Genomic DNA, 24,064 nt, shown 5'->3' with positions numbered 1-24,064 from the left:
ACACATTTCCCTCTATTACATACTAATGGTTGCTTGATGCCTCAGGAAGTCTCATATTAACCTGTCCCTTCATATTCTCATGTTTTGGCATAACTTTCAAGACTCCCAAAATCGTCTCACAGTTATCCAATCTAACACGCAACGTCAGCATTCCTCCAAAGTTCCCCACTTCAAATGCTTCAGACCTTTTTCTACCTGAACTCTTTACCATCCACTTTTCGGCATCGTATACGGCTGCAATCCAGACGAGTATCTCCATAAATGACTTCCTAACGTTTCAATTCTGTGAACAACATTAATAAATTAAAACTAAATTAGAATCATTTGAAATATGGTGTTGAAGAAGACAGTTGAAGAGCGAATGGTGTAGATCGAACAAGTGGTAGTACAGCTATTACCTCACACTTGGCACTTACATGACCTTGAAAATGTTAGCGTTACTACGTATGGCCTATGTGACATGGACAAATGCATTGTGTCACACACCATGCCCCCCTTATCAATGGCTTTATCAACACCATGTGACATAACATGCCTCCTTTCAATAAGCAGCTGCAGTAGCAAGTCGTATACTCTTAGCTCACTTATTTGTTACATAGTTTAATTCTTAATTTCTTTGCGTGTTTTTGGTATTTCCATTGTTTAATTCATAAATTTCGGGCGTATTATAGTATTTGAGAGTTGTAGCATCGCGTTTTAGTACCTGAATAGTGTAAAATCGCGTAGACTCCTTCCGCCGCCTAGCTGTGTGTCAGCAAAAAAAAAAAAATGGTTCAAATGGCTCTGAGCACTATGGGACTCAACTGCTGTGGTCATCAGTCCCCTGGAACTTAGAACTACTTAAACCGAACTAACCTAAAGACATCACACACATCCATGCCCGAGGCAGGATTCGAACCTGCGACCGTAGCAGTCGCACGGTTCCGGACTGCGCGCCTAGAGTGTGTCAGCAGTACGGAAGTAGCAGCATTACTGCATTTACTAGGCAATCTTCTATTTTAATAACCGTTTAAATTTTGTGTCGAATTGTTCGTGCTCTCTGTAGATTAGTTCAGACGTTCTTTGCACAACAGTTTTTAGCATGGATAGGGACTGCAACTGCTGTGTTCGGATGCAGGCAGAGTTGGCATCCCTTCGCTCCCGGCTTGAGGCAGTGTTGGCTACGGTTACACTGCTTGAGGCTGTTGCCAATGGGCATCACTGTGGGGGTCCGGATGGGGGTTTGTTGGGGACGGCCAGCTCGTCGCACGGATCCCCCAATTGGACTACGACTTGGCTGCCCAGGATACTGCCCACATTGAGGATGATCCCTCTCCTGTGGTAGACTGGGAGGTCGTCTCGAGGTGTGGCAGGGGGCGAAAGACATTCCGGAGGGCTGAACGGAAGGCCTCTCCAGTTTGTCTGACGAACCGGTTTTAGGCTCTGTCTCAGGCTGATACTGATCTTCGGCCTGACATGGCTGCTTGTCCTGTTCCAGAGGTTGCCCCTCAGTCTGCAAGATCCGGGCGGTCGCAGAGGGTGGGCTTACTGTTAGTTGGGAGCTCCAACGTCAGGCGCGTAATGGGGACCCCTTTGGGATATGGCAGCAAGAGAGGGGAAGAAAACCGATGTGCACCCCGTGTGCATACCGAGGGAAGTCATTCCAGATGTGGAAAGGCTCCTTCCAGATGCCATGAAGGGTACAGGGTGCACCCATCTGCAGGTGGTCGCTCATGTCGGCAACAATGATGTGTGTTGCTACAGATCGGAATAAATCCTCTCTGGCTTCCGGCGACTACCTGATTTGGTGAAGACTGCCAGTCTCGATAGTGGGATGAAAGCAGAGCTCACCATCTGCTGCATCGTCGACAGGACTGACTGCGGACCTTTGGTACAGAGCCGAGTGGAGGGTCTGAATCAGAGGCAGAGACGGTTCTGCGACCGTGTGGGCTGCAGATTCCACGACTTGCGCCATAGGGTGGTGGAGTTTCGGGTTCTGTTGGATAGGTCAGGAGTCCACCACACGCAGCAAGCAGCTACATGGGTAGCAGGGGTTGTGTGGCGTGGACTGGGAGGTTTCTTTTAGGTTAGATGGCCTTGGGTAAATACAAAAAGGGCAGCAGCTTCAAAGGGTGCGGGGCAAAGTCAGGCCATGCGGGGGCCAGGCAGCAATCGGTATTGTAATTGTAAACTGTCGAAGTTGCATTGGTAAAGTACCGAAAGCTAAAGCGCTGATAGAAAGCAGCGAAGCTCAAATCGTTATCGGTACAGAAAGTTGGCTGAAGCCAGAGATAAATTCTGCCGAAATATTTACAAAGGCACAGATGGTGTTTAGAAAGGATAGATTGCATGCACCGGTGGTGGCGTGTTTGTCGCTGTTAGAAGTAGTTTATCCTGTAGTGAAGTAGAAGTAGATAGTTCCTGTGAAATATGATGGGTGGAGGTTACACTCAACAACACAGCTACGTTAATAATTGACTCCTTTTACCGACCTCGCGACTCAGCAGCATTAGTGGCAGAACAACTGAGAAAAAATTTGGAATACATTTCACATCAATTTTCTCAGCATGTTGTAGTCTTAGGTGGAGATTTCAATTTACCAGATACAGACTGGGACACTCAGATATTTAGGACGGGTGGTAGGGACAAAGCATCGAGCGACATTATATGGAGTGCACTATCCGAAAATTACCTCGAGCAATTAAATAGAGAACCGACTTGTGGAGATAACATCTTGGACCTACTGATAACAAACACACCTGAACTTTTCGACTCTATAAGTGCAGAACAGGGAATCAGTGATCACAAGGCCGTTGAAGTATCCCTGAATATGGAAGTTAATATGAATATAAAAAAAGGGAGGAAGGTTTATCTGTTTAGCAAGAGTAATAGAAGGCAGATTTCAGACTACCTAACAGATCAAAACGAAAATTTCTGTTCCGACACTGACAATGTTGAGTGTTTATGGAAAAAGTTCAAGGCAATCCTAAAATGCGTTTTAGACAAGTACGTGCCGGGTAAAACTGTGAGGGACGCGAAAAACCCACCGTGGTTCAACAACAAAGTTAGGAAACTACTGCGAAAGCAAAGAGAGCTTCACTCCAAGTGTAAACGCAGCCAAAACCTCTCTGACAAACAGAAGCTAAATGATGTCAAAGTTAGCGTAAGGAGGGCTATGCGTGAAGCGTTCAGTGAATTCTAAAGTAAAATTCTATGTACCGACTTGACAGAAAATCCTAGGAAGTTCTGGTCTTACGTTAAATCAGTAAGTGGATCGAAACAACATATCCAGACACTCCGAGATGATGATGGCATTGAAACAGAGGATGACACGTGTAAAGCTGAAATACTAAACACCTTTTTCCAAAGCTGTTTCACAGAGGAAGACCGCACAGCAGTTCCTTCTCTAAATCCTTGCACAGACGCAAAAATGGCTCACATCGAAATAAGTGTCCAAGGAATAGTAAAGCAACTGGAATCACCTAACAGAGGAAAGTCCACTGGACCTGAGGGTATACCAATTCAATTCTACACAGAGTACTCGAAAGAACTTGCCCCCCTTCTAAAAGCCGTGTACCGCAAGTGTCTAGAGGAACGGAAGTTTCCAAATGATTGGAAAAGAGCACAGGTAGTCCAAGTCTTCAAGAAGCATCGTCGAGCAGATGCAAATGTCAGTTAGTGTGATAAACATTTTGCATATATATATCACATTAACTGACATGTTTAATAGCACTTGTGAATTTCCAAAGTTCAGTCTTTCTACCACACTTAGTGTATTGGACAATGGTACCTCAAATTAAACATTTTCGCATATAATTTGCTCTATTATACCTTTAGAGTGTCACAATGACAATTCAGTGACTAAAATGTTTGCAAAAACACAAAAGCTTCATCAGCAGTACAATAACTAAGTGAATGTTATTTACAAATCTAGTCAAAAAATACATCAGCAACACAAATGCACACACTGTTCATGTAAAGAATTACAATCGTATCTCCATGCGCCGAGTATATTGCAAAATACACATAGCGTTTCGGCATTTCGATCTCAGACTATGGTCCTCGCAGTTCAAAGGCAGAATTGTGAGCACCTGATACAAGTATCCACACCACACATAATTTTACAGGGAAAAACATTATATATAATGAAACTTCCTGGCAGATTAAAACTGTGTGCCCGGCCGAGACTCGAACTCGGGACCTTTGCCTTTCGCGGGCAAGTGCTCTACCAACTGAGCTACCGAAGCACGACTCACGTCCGGTACTCACAGCTTTACTTCTGCCAGTATCCGTCTCCTACCTTCCAAACTTTACAGAAGCTCTTCTGCGAAACTTGCAGAACTAGCACTCCTGAAAGAAAGGATACTGCGGAGACATGGCTTAGCCACAGCCTGGGGGATGTTTCCAGAATGAGATTTTTACTCTGCAGCGGAGTGTGCGCTGATATGAAACTTCCTGGCAGATTAAAACTGTGTGCCCGACCGAGACTCGAACTCGGGACCTTTGCCTTTGGCGGGCAAGTGCTCTACCAACTGAGCTACCGAAGCACGACTCACGTCCGGTACTCACAGCTTTACTTCTGCCAGTATCCGTCTCCTACCTTCCAAACTTTACAGAAGCTCTTCTGCGAAACTTGCAGAACTAGCACTCCTGAAAGAAAGGATACTGCGGAGACATGGCTTAGCCACAGCCTGGGGGATGTTTCCAGAATGAGATTTTCACTCTGCACCGGAGTGTGCGCTGATATGAAACTTCCTGGCAGATTAAAACTGTGTGCCCGACCGAGACTCGAACTCGGGACCTTTGCCTTTGGCGGGCAAGTGCTCTACCAACTGAGCTACCGAAGCACGACTCACGTCCGGTACTCACAGCTTTACTTCTGCCAGTATCCGTCTCCTACCTTCCAAACTTTACAGAAGCTCTTCTGCGAAACTTGCAGAACTAGCACTCCTGAAAGAAAGGATACTGCGGAGACATGGCTTAGCCACAGCCTGGGGGATGTTTCCAGAATGAGATTTTCACTCTGCAGCGGAGTGTGCGCTGATATGAAACTTCCTGGCACATTAAAACTGTGTGCCCGACCGAGACTCGAACTCGGGACCTTTGCCTTTCGCGGGCAAGTGCTCTACCAACTGAGCTACCGAAGCACGACTCACGTCCGGTACTCACAGCTTTACTTCTGCCAGTATCCGTCTCCTACCTTCCAAACTTTACAGAAGCTCTTCTGCGAAACTTGCAGAACTAGCACTCCTGAAAGAAAGGATACTGCGGAGACATGGCTTAGCCACAGCCTGGGGGATGTTTCCAGAATGAGATTTTCACTCTGCAGCGGAGTGTGCGCTGATATGAAACTTCCTGGCACATTAAAACTGTGTGCCCGACCGAGACTCGAACTCGGGACCTTTGCCTTTGGCGGGCAAGTGCTCTACCAACTGAGCTACCGAAGCACGACTCACGTCCGGTACTCACAGCTTTACTTCTGCCAGTATCCGTCTCCTACCTTCCAAACTTTACAGAAGCTCTTCTGCGAAACTTGCAGAACTAGCACTCCTGAAAGAAAGGATACTGCGGAGACATGGCTTAGCCACAGCCTGGGGGATGTTTCCAGAATGAGATTTTCACTCTGCAGCGGAGTGTGCGCTGATATGAAACTTCCTGGCACATTAAAACTGTGTGCCCGACCGAGACTCGAACTCGGGACCTTTGCCTTTGGCGGGCAAGTGCTCTACCAACTGAGCTACCGAAGCACGACTCACGTCCGGTACTCACAGCTTTACTTCTGCCAGTATCCGTCTCCTACCTTCCAAACTTTACAGAAGCTCTTCTGCGAAACTTGCAGAACTAGCACTCCTGAAAGAAAGGATACTGCGGAGACATGGCTTAGCCACAGCCTGGGGGATGTTTCCAGAATGAGATTTTCACTCTGCAGCGGAGTGTGCGCTGATATGAAACTTCCTGGCAGATTAAAACTGTTTGGAAGGTAGGAGACGGATACTGGCAGAAGTAAAGCTGTGAGTACCGGACGTGAGTCGTGCTTCGGTAGCTCAGTTGGTAGAGCACTTGCCCGCGAAAGGCAAAGGTCCCGAGTTCGAGTCTCGGTCGGGCACACAGTTTTAATCTGCCAGGAAGTTTCATATCAGCGCACACTCCGGTGCAGAGTGAAAATCTCATTCTGGAAACATCCCCCAGGCTGTGGCTAAGCCATGTCTCCGCAGTATCCTTTCTTTCAGGAGTGCTAGTTCTGCAAGTTTCACAGAAGAGCTTCTGTAAAGTTTGGAAGGTAGGAGACGGATACTGGCAGAAGTAAAGCTGTGAGTACCGGACGTGAGTCGTGCTTCGGTAGCTCAGTTGGTAGAGCACTTGCCCGCGAAAGGCAAAGGTCCCGAGTTCGAGTCTCGGTCGGGCACACAGTTTTAATGTGCCAGGAAGTTTCATATCAGCGCACACTCCGCTGCAGAGTGAAAATCTCATTCTGGAAACATCCCCCAGGCTGTGGCTAAGCCATGTCTCCGCAGTATCCTTTCTTTCAGGAGTGCTAGTTCTGCAAGTTTCGCAGAAGAGCTTCTGTAAAGTTTGGAAGGTAGGAGACGGATACTGGCAGAAGTAAAGCTGTGAGTACCGGACGTGAGTCGTGCTTCGGTAGCTCAGTTGGTAGAGCACTTGCCCGCCAAAGGCAAAGGTCCCGAGTTCGAGTCTCGGTCGGGCACACAGTTTTAATCTGCCAGGAAGTTTCATATCAGCGCACACTCCGGTGCAGAGTGAAAATCTCATTCTGGAAACATCCCCCAGGCTGTGGCTAAGCCATGTCTCCGCAGTATCCTTTCTTTCAGGAGTGCTAGTTCTGCAAGTTTCGCAGAAGAGCTTCTGTAAAGTTTGGAAGGTAGGAGACGGATACTGGCAGAAGTAAAGCTGTGAGTACCGGACGTGAGTCGTGCTTCGGTAGCTCAGTTGGTAGAGCACTTGCCCGCGAAAGGCAAAGGTCCCGAGTTCGAGTCTCGGTCGGGCACACAGTTTTAATGTGCCAGGAAGTTTCATATCAGCGCACACTCCGCTGCAGAGTGAAAATCTCATTCTGGGAACATCCCCCAGGCTGTGGCTAAGCCATGTCTCCGCAGTATCCTTTCTTTCAGGAGTGCTAGTTCTGCAAGTTTCGCAGAAGAGCTTCTGTAAAGTTTGGAAGGTAGGAGACGGATACTGGCAGAAGTAAAGCTGTGAGTACCGGACGTGAGTCGTGCTTCGGTAGCTCAGTTGGTAGAGCACTTGCCCGCGAAAGGCAAAGGTCCCGAGTTCGAGTCTCGGTCGGGCACACAGTTTTAATCTGCCAGGAAGTTTCATATCAGCGCACACTCCGGTGCAGAGTGAAAATCTCATTCTGGAAACATCCCCCAGGCTGTGGCTAAGCCATGTCTCCGCAGTATCCTTTCTTTCAGGAGTGCTAGTTCTGCAAGTTTCGCAGAAGAGCTTCTGTAAAGTTTGGAAGGTAGGAGACGGATACTGGCAGAAGTAAAGCTGTGAGTACCGGACGTGAGTCGTGCTTCGGTAGCTCAGTTGGTAGAGCACTTGCCCGCGAAAGGCAAAGGTCCCGAGTTCGAGTCTCGGTCGGGCACACAGTTTTAATCTGCCAGGAAGTTTCATATCAGCGCACACTCCGCTGCAGAGTGAAAATCTCATTCTGGATTATATATAATGTTCAACATTAAAAATATAATCGATTATAGGCCACTTTTATCTTTCATTAAATTTTATTTAGACCTAGTCGAGGTTACGTACAAAAACAAACTTGAGATGAAGGCTGCAACATACACCAAACGGATCTATGGTTTCAAAGGTCTCTATAACATTTACAAAGTATATTGACATAATCATACACTGAATAAAGCCAAAAATTAGCCCTAATGCTATAGACTGTTTGATATAAAATCACACAACACAAACAAAAGACGAGAGTACTGCCAAGCACCATTATAGGTTGGGAAAGAGTTGTCTCGACGAGATGTATAAGCCAGGGTACCACTAAAAATGTATATTATCATAACAGAAAAGATCATCATGAATCATGGAATAAAAAATGTTTATATACAAACATGGCCTAGGACAAAAGGGGAGAAACTTTCAGTACACTCAGGTATCAAATGTCAGTATCACGGAACTAAAAACTTTCCACCAAGAAAATTGGAGCTCTGAATCATGAGACAATTACTTTTAATAAGAAGAAACTTCGAGTACAAAAAACTACACATAGGGTTTCTGTCGACGTATGACAGCGTAGTTAGAAATTTTCGACATCAAAATATTTTTATCTATGTACCCAAATTAAAACAGTACTCGAAATATCTAAAATTTCCAGCATGAAACACAAGTTGCACTTCTGTCGTGGCAAAAATGTTCAATAAGATAATGTATATAGATGTCTAGCATAAGGGTGATTCTGATAAATTACCGGTTAAGGTGACTAGAGATGACAGAATTTCGATTATTGTACGGCATTTTGGGAGGAAAATTTAACCCTCAAGTTAATTATTAGCACATCTTAATTGTCTGTGTTACCCATCAAAGCACAAGGGACTCACACATCGCCGGCCGCGGTGGTCTCGCAGTTCTAGGCGCGCATTCCGGAACCGTGCGACTGCTACGGTCGCAGGTTCGAATCCTGCCTCGGGCATGGATGTGTGTGATGTCCTTAGGTTAGTTAGGTTTAAGTAGTTCTAAGTTCTAGATGACTAATGACCTTAGAAGTTAAGTCCCATAGTGCTCAGAGCCATTTGAACCATTTGACTCACACATCAGCACTACAGATCTAAACTGTGGGTAGTGATGTGCATAATTTGATTTCTGTATCCCAAATTGAGGAAAGCTAAATAAGTAAAAACTGACTCCTTAACATTACTAAACACACATTGCTGATCTAACCAACAGCTTAAAGTGCACTTATCGATGATAAATACCAAAGGGAACAATGCTATTAGCAAGTGTAAATTAGTCAAAAACTCATCTCTAAAACCGATTTAAAAGGCAAATAGTCATTTAAGTGAAGCCCCTCCTGCCCGTCCCACAAGACACTGAGCTCGAGTAACCCCATTTGGTAGTCCAAAATGTTATTTGCTATTGGTAGGTGCTGCAATATGCCGACACTCACTGGAAACTAAGGGTACGGGAGACTTCGATTAAACAGCATTTTAAACAGCAGTACCACACATTCATATAGGTAATAAAAGAGGCTCGTAATGTTTTCACTTACCCACTTTTAATATTATTCAAACAATACAGCAAATACATGCTGGGCTATAATTTCTATCTTGCAGTACATATGGTTCTCACTTTCTGCTCTTATGTAGAGGAGACTACATGTCACCTCGTCCATTTTACAGTACAGTTTAACACATTTTCGCATGTTAAATAAATATGTAACAAATTTCCCACTGTTACAGCCTAAACGTAACAAAATGATCCACACTTCTCTATGTTGCAGCAAAAATTTAACCAACCGATTCACATTAGAGCAAATTTGTGAAAAAATGCCCCATACATCACAGTGTCACAGGAAAAAGATATATTAACGAGGCTGTCACCTACTTGGAGTGTTAGCTGCAGGTTTTCTCAGATACTAGGGCGTCAATTTTTAGGGTTGTCATCTACTGAGGGTGTCGTCTAATGGGGGAGGACATGTCAACTATAGTTCTTAAACACCAGCTGTTTACAGTGTGAATGTACATATGTTACAACAAACACTGTAATAAATTATGGCAAAAACTCTAACAAAATCCTTAATGTCTCAGCAGTACTTTAACTAAACTCCACCATGTAAATTAACTGTCATTGCTGCACCCTGCAGATTGACTATTACTGCCACATAAGTATCCACCTTTGCTGTTACATGCTGAACAATGGAAAAGTATTTTAGAATTTTGTTGTAAGATGATGCTGTACATACACCGACGACCACTGAACCCATTGTCGTTTGCAGTAATGCTGTCATCCCGTAAATTATTCGCCATCAACACCTTCTCTTGCGTTTAAGGAAGTAACCGTATCAATTGACCACCTTTGATCTGCACTCGTATTCACAGCTGTGGTAGACAACATACCTGTATTTCAGCAGACTATCACCGTCTCCAATATAGTTAGGGGTAATGGCAGTCACTTCTAACCTGACCATCATTGCATCACCCTGTATATTGACGCTGTATGGAGTTGTTTGTTACTATTTTAATATTACTAGAGAATGAATGTGGCAATTTGTTACAGTTTTACCGTAGCATAGAGAAATGTGAAGCAGTTTGAGACAATTTTGCCGTAACATGAGGATGTATGGGATAATGTGTTACAATTTTCAGTAATGAATATTTTTAACAATTTTTCTGCACCAAGGGCAATATGTTACATATTTGCTGTGAGACTGTAATGTTTAGAACAATTGTTTACCATTGTGGTGTGACACCCAGATGTGTAGAGCATTTTCTTTTACATTTTTACTGTTTGTTACAGTTTTGTTGCCGCATAGAGTTTTGTTACATCCTTGCTGTAGCTTGGGCAAAATTTGTAGTATTTTGATCTATGGGCAGAGTGTCATGTAAACCTACACAGTGTAATTGCAGAAGAAGTCTCTGAAAGTGGGTAACTGAAGGCACAGCAAACCTCACTTCTTGCCTATGTGAACGTGTGTTTCTGCTGTTCAGTGTGCTATCTCTTCGAAGTGTGATGCAGTTTCCACAGTTTGGCCTTATTATCAGAACATGACAAACATTTTGAACAGCAGGAGATGTTAATACCTCCATACTTTTTTGGGCAACTTTCAAAATGAACTGTAAGAGGATAGTCTGATAGCATACCCACCCTCATTTCATATCTAAATGAATAGGTATTGTTACTGTTCTGTATGCTATTTCTCAAAGTGTCATTTAGATCCCACTGTGTGACAGTATAAGTAAGCATTTCCAGCAGAACATAAGGAAAGTTTTCATCTGCTAGAGGCCCTGACTAGTGAGAGACGTTTGTGACACATTCATACATGGAGATAACACTATTGGCTTGGGTAATTCTCATTGGCTAGTGCTCTTTCATCTGGAGGATAGAAAAACGCTAGTATTAATGTGTATTTAGTAATGTTATAGAACCAATTTTTATTTATTTTGTTTTCCTTAATGTGTGGTACAGAAATCGGCTGTCGTATAATTTATTTCTGTAGTACTAATGAAAGAGTACCAAGTCTTTTGATAATTAATACAGATAATTTAGGTGTGGAAATATTTTATTTCAAGGTGCACTGTTCTCGAAAATGTGGTACAATAATTTAACTTTGGTCATAACCAGCATACCTCAACCTGTAAGTTTTCTCAGTTACTAAATAATTTGACACATATGGTGTGCATCAATTTGCATCTGTTTCCAAATGATACTGCGGTCTATGGGAAGATGTCATCATTGTGTGAATTTAGGACGATACAAGATGACTGACAAAATTTTTAGTTGGTAGGCTCAATGGCAGCTTCCTCTACGTGTAGGAAAATGTGGGAGTTCGGGTCGGCAGGAAGAATAGCTATATAATGTTCGAAAACAACATTGTTAGCGTGTTGTTTGACAGCTAGATTGATTAAATATCATGGCGAAACGTGAAAAAGTGAAATAAAATGAAGCGAGTACTTCGGGACGATTGTAGGGAAGGCAAATGGTTGACTTTGGTTTTCTGGGAGACTTTTAGGTAACTTTATGACACTAGTATGATACATTAGTGAGGGCTGTTTGAGTTTTTGGATCTCCACCAAGCTGGATTAAATTAAGACAAATGAAGCAAGTCAGATGCAGATTCTTAGATTTGTTACCAGTAATTTCGATGAAAATGCGAGTGTTATGGAGATGGCGTCAAAACTCAAATTAGGATATCTGGCGGGAAGATGATATTCTTTTCTTGAAATACTTTTGAGAAAATTTCGAAAACTGGCACCTGAAGTTGATTGCAGAAGAATTTTACAGCTGCCAACATGCAATTTGCTTAAGGATCTCGAAGATAAGGGTTCGATTCCCGGCGGCGTCAGGGATTTTCTCTGCCTCGTGATGGCTGGGTGTTGTGTGACGTCCTTAGGTTAGTTAGGTTTAAGTAGTTCTAAGTTCTAGGGGACTGATGACCACAGTAGTTAAGTCCCATACTGCTCAGAGCCATTTGAACTATTTTTTAGAGTCATATAAACAGCTGTATATTCCTTGCTCGATTTGCGCTTGCAACAAGAAAGTAAATTAATAGTAGTGGTACAAGGTATCCCCCATCACAAAAATACATTGGCTGCGGAGTCTATATGTAGGTGTAGGTGCATGTTATATGAATATTTTTTTAACGTTATTGAATGTTATTACACTGTGGCAGTAATGTAGTTGCCATTCTAAATCTTAAATATTTAAAGACTTATTTAAATTTTGGTGCAAAGATAAAATTTTTGTTCTTTATCGAAAACCTTGTAATTATGTAATAGGCGTATTTAAACTGTTTTAGCATGTAATTATCTGAACTGTTTCTTATTTAAATTGTTTTGTTAATTAAATTGCATTGTGTATTATTGAGAAAGAGCGGGAAACCGCGCATAGATACATTTTGAGAAAGAGCGGGAAACAGCGCGCAGTAATACATCTGTAATGGTAGCAGGGATTGTCTGCACCAAAAACCATTGTTGGCGGCGAGACCGCACTTTTGTAGCATTGAGCGTTGGAAGCGAGCAGTTGCGAGTAAGATGTGAGACGAGGCAGTCGTAGCTAGCGAGACATGAGAGGAGGTCGCTGTAAGCGAGGTATGAATTAACACTTTGAAAGAAGCGGTGTGCTCGCCAGCCACTCGCTATATGTAGCGCAATGCTAGTTTTTAAGAATTTTTGTAAAGAACTATGCCCCTTGTAATTGTTTGTCAAGATCGTTCTCAGAATATAGTTAACTTCTACCAGATTAAACGCATTAAGAATTTTCTATCCCAAAATCATTCACGTAAATGCTTTACGGAATTTATTGTTATCTTAAAAGAAAAGTCTAAACTGAGCTTCAGCTTTTATCAAATCTAAATTAACTTCAACTTAAAGAATTCCAGTCACAAAGTATTATGAAACTCCACCAGCAGCTTATAATTATGTTAAAGAGAAGTAAGTATATTCATTCCACAGTTTGCTGTAGCAGTCAGATGGCGATCCAGTATAAATAATTAAAGGTAAGAATCAGTCTTAATAATTCCAGGTAACGACTGAGGGCCACGGCGACAACACATTTTATGTTTCGTCGTAATAATCAGCAGGTAGTCTTGACAGAGCAGCAGTTAAAAGATTTTAAGAGACGCAGCGTTCAGTCAGCAAGCAAACGTTCATCCAATATTAGACGGGAAGGTTTCAACCTCTAACTACACTGACATGTTATGAAAAAAAACCTGTTTGTGTGTGTGTGTGTGTGTGTGTGTGTGTGTGTGTGTGTGTGTGTGTGTGTGTGTGTGTGTGTGGGTGGGTGGGTGGGTGGGTGGGTGCGCACGTTCATAGTCGAAATCCGTATTTTTTTGAATAAATAATTTTATATTTGCTTAAATATCCAAATTTAGCGATCCTCGCATTGCACTTTCAAGGTACTGACCTTTCATCTCTCTGTGTCTGGAAACTCCTTCCTTGCTTGTCTATAGCCATGTTGTTTGTAAACACTTAGTATTCCATGAATTACGAATGTGTCCTCGTATGTTAAAAAAATATACAGTTTAAGTGAAAAATGACAATAAAGAACTCGTTCAGACGCTCTCTTCAAAACCTATAATAGCAATCGTTCAGTTGGCTTTTCTGTGACATGTTTCCTGATTTTATATATGGTGTTTTAGAGATTACACTAGATTTTATACTATTTAGTAGCTGATTACAGAAATTCAATGTCTAAAATTTTAGAGAGATTTGACACCATGGTTACAATTGCTTAAATGTGGTAGCCTTTCTGAGAAGTTTTTTTTGTGCATGAGCTCAGTTAGACCTAGTCGAAACGTAATGAAAAGCTAAATTAATCTCTTAGTAACTTTGATTATATTTTTATGATGTAGAACATGATGCATTTTCTTCGTCCCCCTAAAACGGTGCTTCATAAGGTGAGGAATTACTGAAAAACTCCCAAAAAGTTCGAGTGATGACAGGTCTCTCTATGAACCGCTAATAGCACAGCCACAGACCTAAATGCCAACACCCTTTACGTATTTTCATATATATTGTACAAGTGTAGATGCAACATTGTTGTGCTTAACATGCACGTGCGGTGTGTTTGTATGCTTATGTATTACTTGACAAGATACGTAAATAACATTGACATGAATAATATGTTGCTAATGAAGTCTACGTGCTCTTGCTGACATTCTAGACTATGAATTAATATAATGACACTTGACAAGAATCATGTTTTTTCTATAACAACTTGGATTTGGGAATATTTAATATGAAAGCCCATTGTGGCTAATACTAAGTCCGGGCAGAAAAAAAGTCACCACCAGCCTGATTAGTGAGTTAACTTATAGCCACATGTTGTTCATAGCATTCTACATGCAAATAGAAATAGGCTATGACTTTAGGCATCAGTTTTCACAGATACATATGTATATGTTTGTGGAAATAACACAGTGGAACTCGAATTAATCACCGTATTTTTGTGTTCCAGGTATTTTAGATCCTGATATAACTTTGTGGCACAGAGTAATTCACATGTGGAAATATTTACTTGAAGGACCTCTTCTGACTTAGAAAATGTGTGGTGCAAAGATGGGACCATGTACGTTCACAAGAACTGCTTATGTGTATGTTAATACCATAGATAATGTATAGGTGTGTGTGTGTGTGTGTGTGTGTGTGTGTGTGTGTGTGTGTGTGTGTGTGTGTGTGTGTGTGTAGTACGTTTTTTGGATAAATAGTTTAGAACATGGAAGAAAAAAATGATACTTTTAATTGTGGTCAAGATGACGGCTGTGGAGTTACACTGCCATTAGCTGTCTCATTTTAATGTCCACTGAAATAATACACTGTTATTAGATATTCCGTTTTAATGGTGGGCACAATACTACACCCTGACTGGTCGACATGAGTAGGGCAATGTGAAGTGGTTGGTGTGCAAGAGATGAGAAGCATGATGATGTCATTGAAGGGGGCATGATGTGTCATGTGATGATGATGATTTTGATGATGACGGCTATGACATCACAGATAATATGTACATGGGTTATGAAATAATGCATTTTCTCCTGGCTATAGCTAACCCACACCAACAGTTACGCCTTTCCAAATCTTTAAAGTACAAACTGTGCCAGGTAGTAGGCAGTAACAGGAAATAAGGATATTGATTTACATGGGTTTCATATGCAACCAGACTGTTTAGTTAATTCTGGCACGATTTAATGTATCATTTAACATTTCTGAAGCTACTGCACTGTTGCCATGAGATGGAAGTTTTACAGGAAGATAATTGACAAGCATTGATATTGGATGTATGTTATCATTGAAATTTGCAGGTGTCGTTATACTTTGACAGTATTCATGTAATTTGGATATAAAAATTTCACAATCGATAAATTTATCAAATGAAATATTTGCTCCGTAGTTAAAAAGAAAATATTACTACTATATGAGGCTGTAACAAAGCTTTACTTCATGGAGTCATGGTCTCATATAATAAAATAATAAAGGGTAAGTCAGTAATAAGTAAGCAAGCAGGATGACACGTTGTTAGAGAAATGAGAGACGAGAGGGAATATATCCTATTACTCTCTCTCCTTAAACTGGTTTGGTGCTAAGATATCTTGGAAATTCTGGATGCGAAAGTTCTGTGTTGGGCGAGCCTAAGTTTGTTCGTCAAAGGTATAAGAGTTGATTTTAGTTTGTGAGGGTAAATCTTTACCTTTCTTAATAAAATATTTCCTGAAATTGGGCTGTAAATTTTTATTAGTCATTTATTTCAGTGTTGCTGTTTCCACTGTAGAAGTGTGGGATCTAAGCTGTAGAGCCATTTTTAAGTGCTGCGCTGAAAAAAGGCCGTTGAGAAACCTCTGTTTTTTATTGACCTTCTTTTCGCAATTGCCTTTGAAACTTTATCAATAGCCAAAATCGTGATAGTAAAATAAAAGAACAATAAAATCTCAGCTTCAAATGGCGGTAATGATTTCAGTCAAGAAGTATATTATGATTGTAGTCAGTAAACAAAAAAAAACACTAAATCTGTAACTTTTCGAAGAGATCCATCTGTAAACCTTTGTGAGCAATGTGTACACCATCTGTCTGCACGTGGTCCAAATAATGTTTCTGCAACACCTCCATCCGATGATAAGAATACAGTGGCTTTAAAATTAGTAAATGACGCCATAAATCATATCAAAAATTAAAAAAGGGACTGGATGCATGTAAATCATAGTTACAATTCGCTGGCCACAGTGTATACAGTGAACATAATGAGCTGATACTGAACCGAACTGCTGGAAAAGCGACATTGACGGAGCGGCCCGTGTAAAAGAAAAGATCGGTAGATAGGACACGTCCTCAGCAGCGAAGGAAACCTGAGTTTCTTAGTAGAGGGAAGTGTGGGTAGTAAAAATTGCAGAAGAACACCAAGACTCGATTACAGAAAGCACTTTTAAGTGGATGTAGGTCTCAGTAGCTATGCAGAGATTGAGGGGCTTGCACTGGATTAAACAGTATGGAGAACTGCATCAAACCAGTGTACTGCTGACGACCACAAGAGCAATACGACAAATGTTAGATACGGGGGCGTGCCAAAAGGAAATACGTGGAATTTTTTGTATGAAAATTCTTATCGATTTTTAAATTAAACTAAGGTTATTTACGTTATATATCTTTTCTCTTTATGTCTAGATATATGTAGCCCTCTGCCGCTAAAGGAGGAGGAGGAGGAGATTAGTGTTTAACGTCCCGTCGACAACGAGTTCATTAGAGACTGAGCACAAGTTCGGATTAGGGAAGGATGGGGAAGGAAATAGGCCGTGCCCTTTGAAAGGAACCATCCCGGCATTTGCCTGAAATGATATAGGGAAATCACGGAAAACCTAAATCAGGATGGCCGGACGCGGGATTGAACCGTCGTCCTCCCGAATGCGAGTCCAGTGTGCTAACCACTGCGCCACCTCGCTCGGTCTCTCCCGCTAAAGCTCTCCAAATTATAGCGCGCAAGATGGCGATGTACGAGTACAATCTAACTACTTCGGTGCGTGAGAGACACCGTGTTGCAATCAAGTTCCGAATTCGAAGAGTTCGTTCACACGTGGGGCATCCTGTCCTTCCACATGACAATGTCAGACCACACATGAGCGCTGCGAAAAAAAAATGGTTCAAATGGCTCTGAGCACTATGCGACTTAACATCTGTGGTCATCAGTCGCCTAGAACTTAGAACTAATTAAACCTAAGGACATCACACACATCCATGCCCGAGGCAGGATTCGAACCTGCGACCGTAGCGGTCGCGCGGTTCCGGACTGAGCGCCTAGAACCGCGAGACCACCGCGGCCGGCGAGCGCTGCGATATTTGTAACAATCCGACGCCTTTGGTTCACTGTTATCAATTTTCCTCCATGAAGTACTGATTTGGTCAAATCGAATAATAATCTGTGTCCAAAAATTAAAGAACAACGTGGATGATTTAACTTTCGTACTGATAAAGTTGTGAAGGCGGACGTGAGCTTGTGGCTTTGCCAATAAACTCAGACAGTCTATAGTGACGGTATCAACAAACTGGTGTTGCTGTATCTACAACCTTACCAAAGTTGTTACGAATCTCCATTCGTACTTTTGTGTGTATATTGGTTGGTAGTCCCCATAACAATGTCTCTAACGCCCTTTGCTCTGTATCCTGCGGAAGGATCCTTTTCATGTTAGCACTCACCTGAAACTATTTTGCCTTCTATAGAGCTGAACGAAACGTTTCCTTAGACACCAAATGTTTCAACAAACCTCAGATCCTCATCGTATTTATTTTAGCATCATCTATTAAATGGTGTTTGGCCATGTGCAACAATGACCCAACTTCGCGGCTATCAACCAATGTTCCACAAATAATAAAATATTCTCCCTTGACTTACGCAAGAAACGAGGAACCTAGGCAACGGCATTAGCGTAGGATGTGTACCAATAAACGAGACGAGGGTCTGTCCTCTTCCAAAGTGTTAGCTGCTGTCTAAGTCAATGTTACCTGACATAATTTGAATCGATTGATATAATAAAAACTGAACCGCTTATGGAGCTTAAATGGCTCTGAGCACTATGGGACGTAACGGCTGCGGTCATCAGCCCCCCAGAACTTAGAACCCCTTAAACCTAACTAACGTAAGGAAATAACACACATCAATGCCAGAGGCAGGATTCTAACCCGCGACGGTAACGGTCGCGCGGTTCGTGACTAAACCACCTAGAACCACTCTTCCACAACGACCGGCGCCTATGGAGTGGTTGCCTGTGTCTAACAACAGGACCAAGTATACTTCGTCAAACGTAGAGACATATTTAACCTTAGCAGGTCTGTAATCATATTTACACTATTTAGTATTTACGACTGAGCGCCATCCACACACACTAGTTCCATTGGTTGAAATAATTCCCAAATATCTTACATTTAAAACACGTTACAGCTGACGACTGAGCACACCGGTGACAATGGACCAGCAAATTCCATTCTGTAAACCTCACTGGGACCATTTCAGCATACGTCTCTCCAGTGTTCCCTCCGATCTCGCTCTTATCAATATCAGAGTCACTTTAAAAGGCGGGCTTTGAACCCCATGTCAAACCAAAAGCCCAGCGGTGAAGAATGATAACATAGCACTCTTATAGTATCAATGAAGTCCTTTTATATGCGTCCATGTGAAACCTGTATGTCTTCCTTGTCTAAAGGACATGATATTACCAGATTGGAAGATACAATTTATCACTAAAGATGGACTATCATTGTCCTGTGGTGGAAAATAGTCTAAATGTATTAAACACCAAAAAACAGTAATTAGATTGTACTCTGCTGTATTCTATGCCATTCGCTTCTGTGGGGTGTTGGACAGAAGTTACTGAGTTTTGTTTAACAGTGTTTTACCATTTGTTAATTGGGGCAATAAGAATATGTGAAATCTGACTGGTGTGCAAGTAAACATACAATACAACCAAGACCAAGAAAAGATTATCGAACAGGCTTAAACCATTCCCTATTAGAGAACTCACTCTCTTAAGTCCAGTGAATGTGTTATATGGGTACAAATGAAGTTGGGAGAGCATATTATCTGTATTTTTCAACATATCCGTATCGGTTCTGCGAATGTTTATAAAGCCACTCCCATCAATGCAGCCCTGGTCCCACTTCCACCTTCTACAGTCCAAGGAATGGCTTGAGTGCACAGTTGACTCAAGTGAGTACAGTATTTCTAGTAGTCAAAATGATTTATCTATGAAATAATGATCAACTTACATTTCAAATTGTTCACTACTCTTCAAAAACAGGTCATTAGCTTACGTGGATTTACACTGAGTCCAACATAGTTCTACAAGGGGTACTGTTAACAATGGTTCCTCATATTTATATTGTATGACAGTGACTTTCGGCAGGCAAATGGTTAGTGGAGTCTTACAAAACTTGACTCTCTGCTTGACTTCTTATCCGAAACTAAATTACCGCAACACTGCTCACCGTACCTCCCATTTGGAGGATCACAAGGAATATTTTCTTAAAATTATTAAAATACAGATTATAAATATTTATCTGAATCTGAAAAATAGGAATTGCACGCAATATTTACACACGTTCAGGAATGAAGCAGTTTGCTTAACTACTGACTGGGAAGTTATTTTTATACTGAGTAATTCATTTTTATAAATAGAAAAATCGTGACAGCAAAATGATAGTACACGATTTTGATGGAATTACACTCCAAAAACTGTGTAGTTTTATGTTTCTTAAGAAAACAACATTTTCAGTACTAGTTTCTTCAAACCTACACAATTTTCGATTTTCAAGAAAACGTCTTTTGCCCTTTGTATAAACGAAAGTGAGATAAATCCCGAAACAGACATTTATTAGCAGAGTCGTCATTTAGAATGTACAATCACGTAGTGAATATGAAGTTTTACCTAATTCCTTAGATAAAATGATCCTCTCACAAATATCTAAATCGCATGAACATAAAAAATATACCTTGTTAAAGAATGCTGACTATTTACGAAAATGATTGACGTCAGGCACCACAGCAGTAAAAGTTTATATTAGGATGTCCACTAGCCACACTTATCACGAGACAACTCAAAGACCGCATGATGACATAAAAGAAATGTTTCACATCGTTAATGGGGATGAAAATTTCATTCTGTTGAGGGACTGGCTTTCAGCAGTAGGAAAAGGAAGATAAGGAAGAAATAGAATAGCATAGAGAAAACTAGGCTGACAGAAAGTGTAACGTGGCAAAGCGTCAATGCGTAGAGGAGATATACGAAGCTATTGGGCACACAGAGGCTGCGCTGAGCAACATTAAATAAATTATAAGAAAATAAGAGAAGCAACTGCATGAGTATCAAGAGCTCAGATGGCAAGGCAGTACTAAGGATAGATGGAAGCCGTGTGAGATGACAGGATTCTACAAAAGAGCTATGCAAAGCAAACAAACATGAACGAATGAAGAAGAGATGAGAGATATGATACTACGAGAATAATTTAACAGGCCAACGGCTTTGCCACAGTGGTAACATCGATTCCCGCCAGATCACTGAAGTTAAGCGCTGTCGGTCTGGGCTAGCACTTGGGTGCGTGACCATACGCTCTGCCGATCGCTGTTGGGAAGCAGTCCTTGTAAGGCTATCTGAGGAGCTACAAGATTGACAAGTAGCGGCTCTGGCCTTGTAAACTGACAAGGCAGGGAGAACGGTGTGCTGACCACATGCCCCTCCGTATCCGCATCTGGTGACGCCTCTGGGCTGACGATGACACAGCAGCCGGTCGGTACCGTTGGACCTATATTGCCTGTTCGGCCGGAGTTTCGTTTAGTTTTTAATTTTTACAGAGCACTGAAACACCTAGATTGGAACGTGACACCTGCAGTTGCTGATAACTGAGATCCTTGGGAGAATAAAACTACCCATGTAGTACACGAGATCTGTGAGTCGTCTAAATGCCTGCAGTTGCTGATAACTGAGATCCTTGAGAGAATAAAACTACCCATGTGGTACACGAGATCTGTGAGTCGTCTAAATGCAGGTAGGCTTCAAGAAGGATATAATAAATCAGATTTCAAATAGGGCAGATACTATCAGGTATGAATGGTACAGAACCATTACTTTAACCTACAATTGTTGTATGTTACTTACAATAATTATTTTCGGAAGAATGGTAAGCCTGGGAGAGGCTGACCTCGGGGAAATTCACTTGGGTTACTGGCACTACGATTTATTTTAGTGTAGGCACTGATGAAACACACTGTGAAAATCTGAGAGCAGCAGGGATAAAGTAGCAGAGAGAAAAAAGCTTGTATAAAAACTCGATTGCAGTTTTAAGACTTGCAAGGCTTGAAAGGAAAGTGAAATCGAGAAAAGAGTGAGACAACGTTATAGCCTATCCCCAATGTTACTCAGCCCGTACGTCGAGCAAGCTGTGAAAGGAACCAAGCAAAAGTTAGGAAAACCAGTTAAAGTGTAAGGAGAAGAAACCACTAATTTGGCGGAATTTTCAGTGTCACTGGCAAACCTCAAGGATGATAGAGGACTAGGAAAAGGAGATGAAAGGAAGAAGATGAATAGTGATCTGAAAAGTGGTTATAAGATGAGTTTCAGCAACTGCAAAACAACAGTAATGGCATGTAGTCCAACTAAACCAGGTGATGCTGAGATGATTGGGGAACGGAACACTCTACAGTAGTAGTTGATTCATGCTAATTGGATAGTAAAGAAACTGTCGACCATCAATGTATAGATAATATAAAACACAAATAGGCAATAACAAGAAAGCCATTTCCGACATTTAGAAATTCGTTACCATGGAAAATAAATGTAACCTCTTGGAAGTCATTTCTGAAGGTATTAGTCTGAAAAGTAGCTTCGGAAGGATAACAAAGGCGGTCGTTAAACAGTTCAGATAATAAGATAACAAAAGTCTTGGAAATATGGTGGTTCAAATGCTGATGATTAGAAGGGTATAACGTATAACTAATGAAGAGATAATTAATCGAAGTGGGGAGGAAAGAAATTTATGGTGCAATTTGACGAATACAAGGGAACAGCTCGTAAGACACATACTGAAGTATCAAGAAACTGTGTAGGAGGTCGTTTTACATGTTATTCTCCTCTTTGCACAAAGGGGGACAGACACTCTCCTAAACATTCATGGTGGTGTTTGATTGTTCCATATCGTGTCTCCCTACCACTTTCGCGCAACGACGCTCTGAGCGTGTTTTTTAGGGAATTAACTAGTTTGAACCTGGGACCTGTTACTGGTAAGGAGACACCAGACCACACATGACATGTAGAATTCAGAAGAGTTCAGTGAGGCTAGCGATGATATAACCAGCGTCAGCTCCACTGCACTCCCTGTAAAAGAATCTTAATACTAACTAAATTTAGTGGAAGGCGCTCAAGGCTTTCCTATTTTTAATTAGCTGGTAAAATAACGTCGAAAAAGCAGTTAAGGTTACCATTGGAAATTTTATTCTACTCACAAAACATTGTTTGTAAATTGCACTATTGATAAAAGGAAGTGTTTTAATACAGGATGGTAAAAACCAACTGCGTTCAACAAAAATGTGAACGAATATTCCCTGAATGGGTTTCCAAGTTCTACAATCGATGGAAGGATGACCTATACCATATCACGTCTATAATCTAGCTTTAAATTAAGTTCCACAAAAGAGAAAACTATCAAAATGGTCTACAGTGACCCTCAATTATCTTTAATTACTTATCTAACTTGTCGTAAATTACAGTGGCTGATGTGGCTTCTCAATAACTATATAAAAGAAAAATCATCGCGACTCAGATCTGTTTTTTAAGTGGCAAATGTGAACACCATGAGTTTTAGTTAACGATCGACACTAGTATTACGCAAAAAGGGGGTGTAACAGATGAGACTTCTGCAGTTCTGAGTGAAGCGTTATGCGCTCAAAAATGCGGTATCGCGTGCGTTCATTACCTTGTCGGTTTTTAGGCAGCGTCAGGGCAGCGGCGGGCAGCCCAGCTCCGCTCACCTCGCCGTCTCGGAACTAACTCCCCTCTAACTTCTCCTTACTACATTTACCGAAGTTGGTTTTAAAAAAAATTATCTGGTTGTGTTTTCATCTGACCAATCAGGGTCTCAATGTTAACCTTAAGCTCCACCTACAAAAATTCTGTCTATCTAGTGAGAAACGTTATAATTTTCGTGGTGGGGCAATGTTTATAAAGTTTGCAACGTAACAGAGACGTGAAGAAGTCTCACGCTAAAACCTGCAGCTGGTGTGGTCCTTTTAGCGTTATCGTGAGATCTATACTGTTTTTCTGGAGGGCTCTAGCTTTTAACATGGGCTGGAGGGTGGTCCTAATGTAACAGATACGCGAAAAAGTCTCACGCTAAAACTTGCGGGTGGTAGTGCCCTTTTTGTGTTATCGTAAGATCTAAACTGTTTTTCCGGAGGGCTCTAGCTTTTAACATGGGCTGGGGGGTGGTCCTTGACGTAACAGAGACGCGAAAGAGTCTCACGCTAAAACGTGTGGGTGGTAGTCTTAGAGGTAGGCTGGCGACGTGGGTGTCCAGTCCGTCCCTTATCCTAGGGCCTTCTAGCTTAACACGGTTCTGCTCTTTGCTTCTGTTCTCGTTTCTCCCCTCGGAACTGCGTCGGTCTCACAGTGGGAAGGTACGACATGCATTTAGGCATTCTTGTGTTAGTCTGTGGTATTCCATTTGCTCACTCGTTACTCGTATTACTTTGGTTAATTTAATGTCACGATTTATTCGGAGCTATGTGACATACTACTGGATTTGCTTATCATGTCAGGGTTTTCATGGAAGGTGTTGGATTTGCCTGACACCTTACACTCTGGGTTGATAAATTTAATTCCGGTAGGCATCGACAAAAAGTATGCCAATGTACACTCCAAAACTGT

General features: G+C 41.7%; 6 non-coding genes across 6 annotated transcripts; 1 reads left to right on the top strand and 5 right to left on the bottom strand.

Annotated features, from left to right (window-relative positions):
- Window positions 1-4,152: 4,152 nt before the first annotated feature.
- Trnas-cga (transfer RNA serine (anticodon CGA)) lies at window positions 4,153-4,227 on the bottom strand. The gene has a single exon. It is a non-coding gene; the product is annotated as a tRNA-Ser (tRNA).
- Window positions 4,228-4,452: 225 nt separating this feature from the next.
- On the bottom strand, window positions 4,453-4,527 carry Trnaw-cca (transfer RNA tryptophan (anticodon CCA)). Its single transcript has one exon. It is a non-coding gene; the product is annotated as a tRNA-Trp (tRNA).
- Window positions 4,528-4,752: 225 nt separating this feature from the next.
- On the bottom strand, window positions 4,753-4,827 carry Trnaw-cca (transfer RNA tryptophan (anticodon CCA)). Its single transcript has one exon. It is a non-coding gene; the product is annotated as a tRNA-Trp (tRNA).
- Window positions 4,828-5,352: 525 nt separating this feature from the next.
- On the bottom strand, window positions 5,353-5,427 carry Trnaw-cca (transfer RNA tryptophan (anticodon CCA)). Its single transcript has one exon. It is a non-coding gene; the product is annotated as a tRNA-Trp (tRNA).
- A 225-nt stretch (window positions 5,428-5,652) lies between these two features.
- On the bottom strand, window positions 5,653-5,727 carry Trnaw-cca (transfer RNA tryptophan (anticodon CCA)). Its single transcript has one exon. It is a non-coding gene; the product is annotated as a tRNA-Trp (tRNA).
- Window positions 5,728-6,611: 884 nt separating this feature from the next.
- Trnaw-cca (transfer RNA tryptophan (anticodon CCA)) lies at window positions 6,612-6,686 on the top strand. The gene has a single exon. It is a non-coding gene; the product is annotated as a tRNA-Trp (tRNA).
- The last annotated feature ends 17,378 nt before the right edge of the window (window positions 6,687-24,064 follow it).

This window comes from Schistocerca gregaria, chromosome X (genome assembly GCF_023897955.1).
Source record: "Schistocerca gregaria isolate iqSchGreg1 chromosome X, iqSchGreg1.2, whole genome shotgun sequence".
Classification (NCBI taxonomy): domain Eukaryota; kingdom Metazoa; phylum Arthropoda; class Insecta; order Orthoptera; family Acrididae; genus Schistocerca; species Schistocerca gregaria.
Note: the sequence above shows the minus strand (reverse complement) of the source record. Positions and strands in the feature narration are given on the sequence as shown.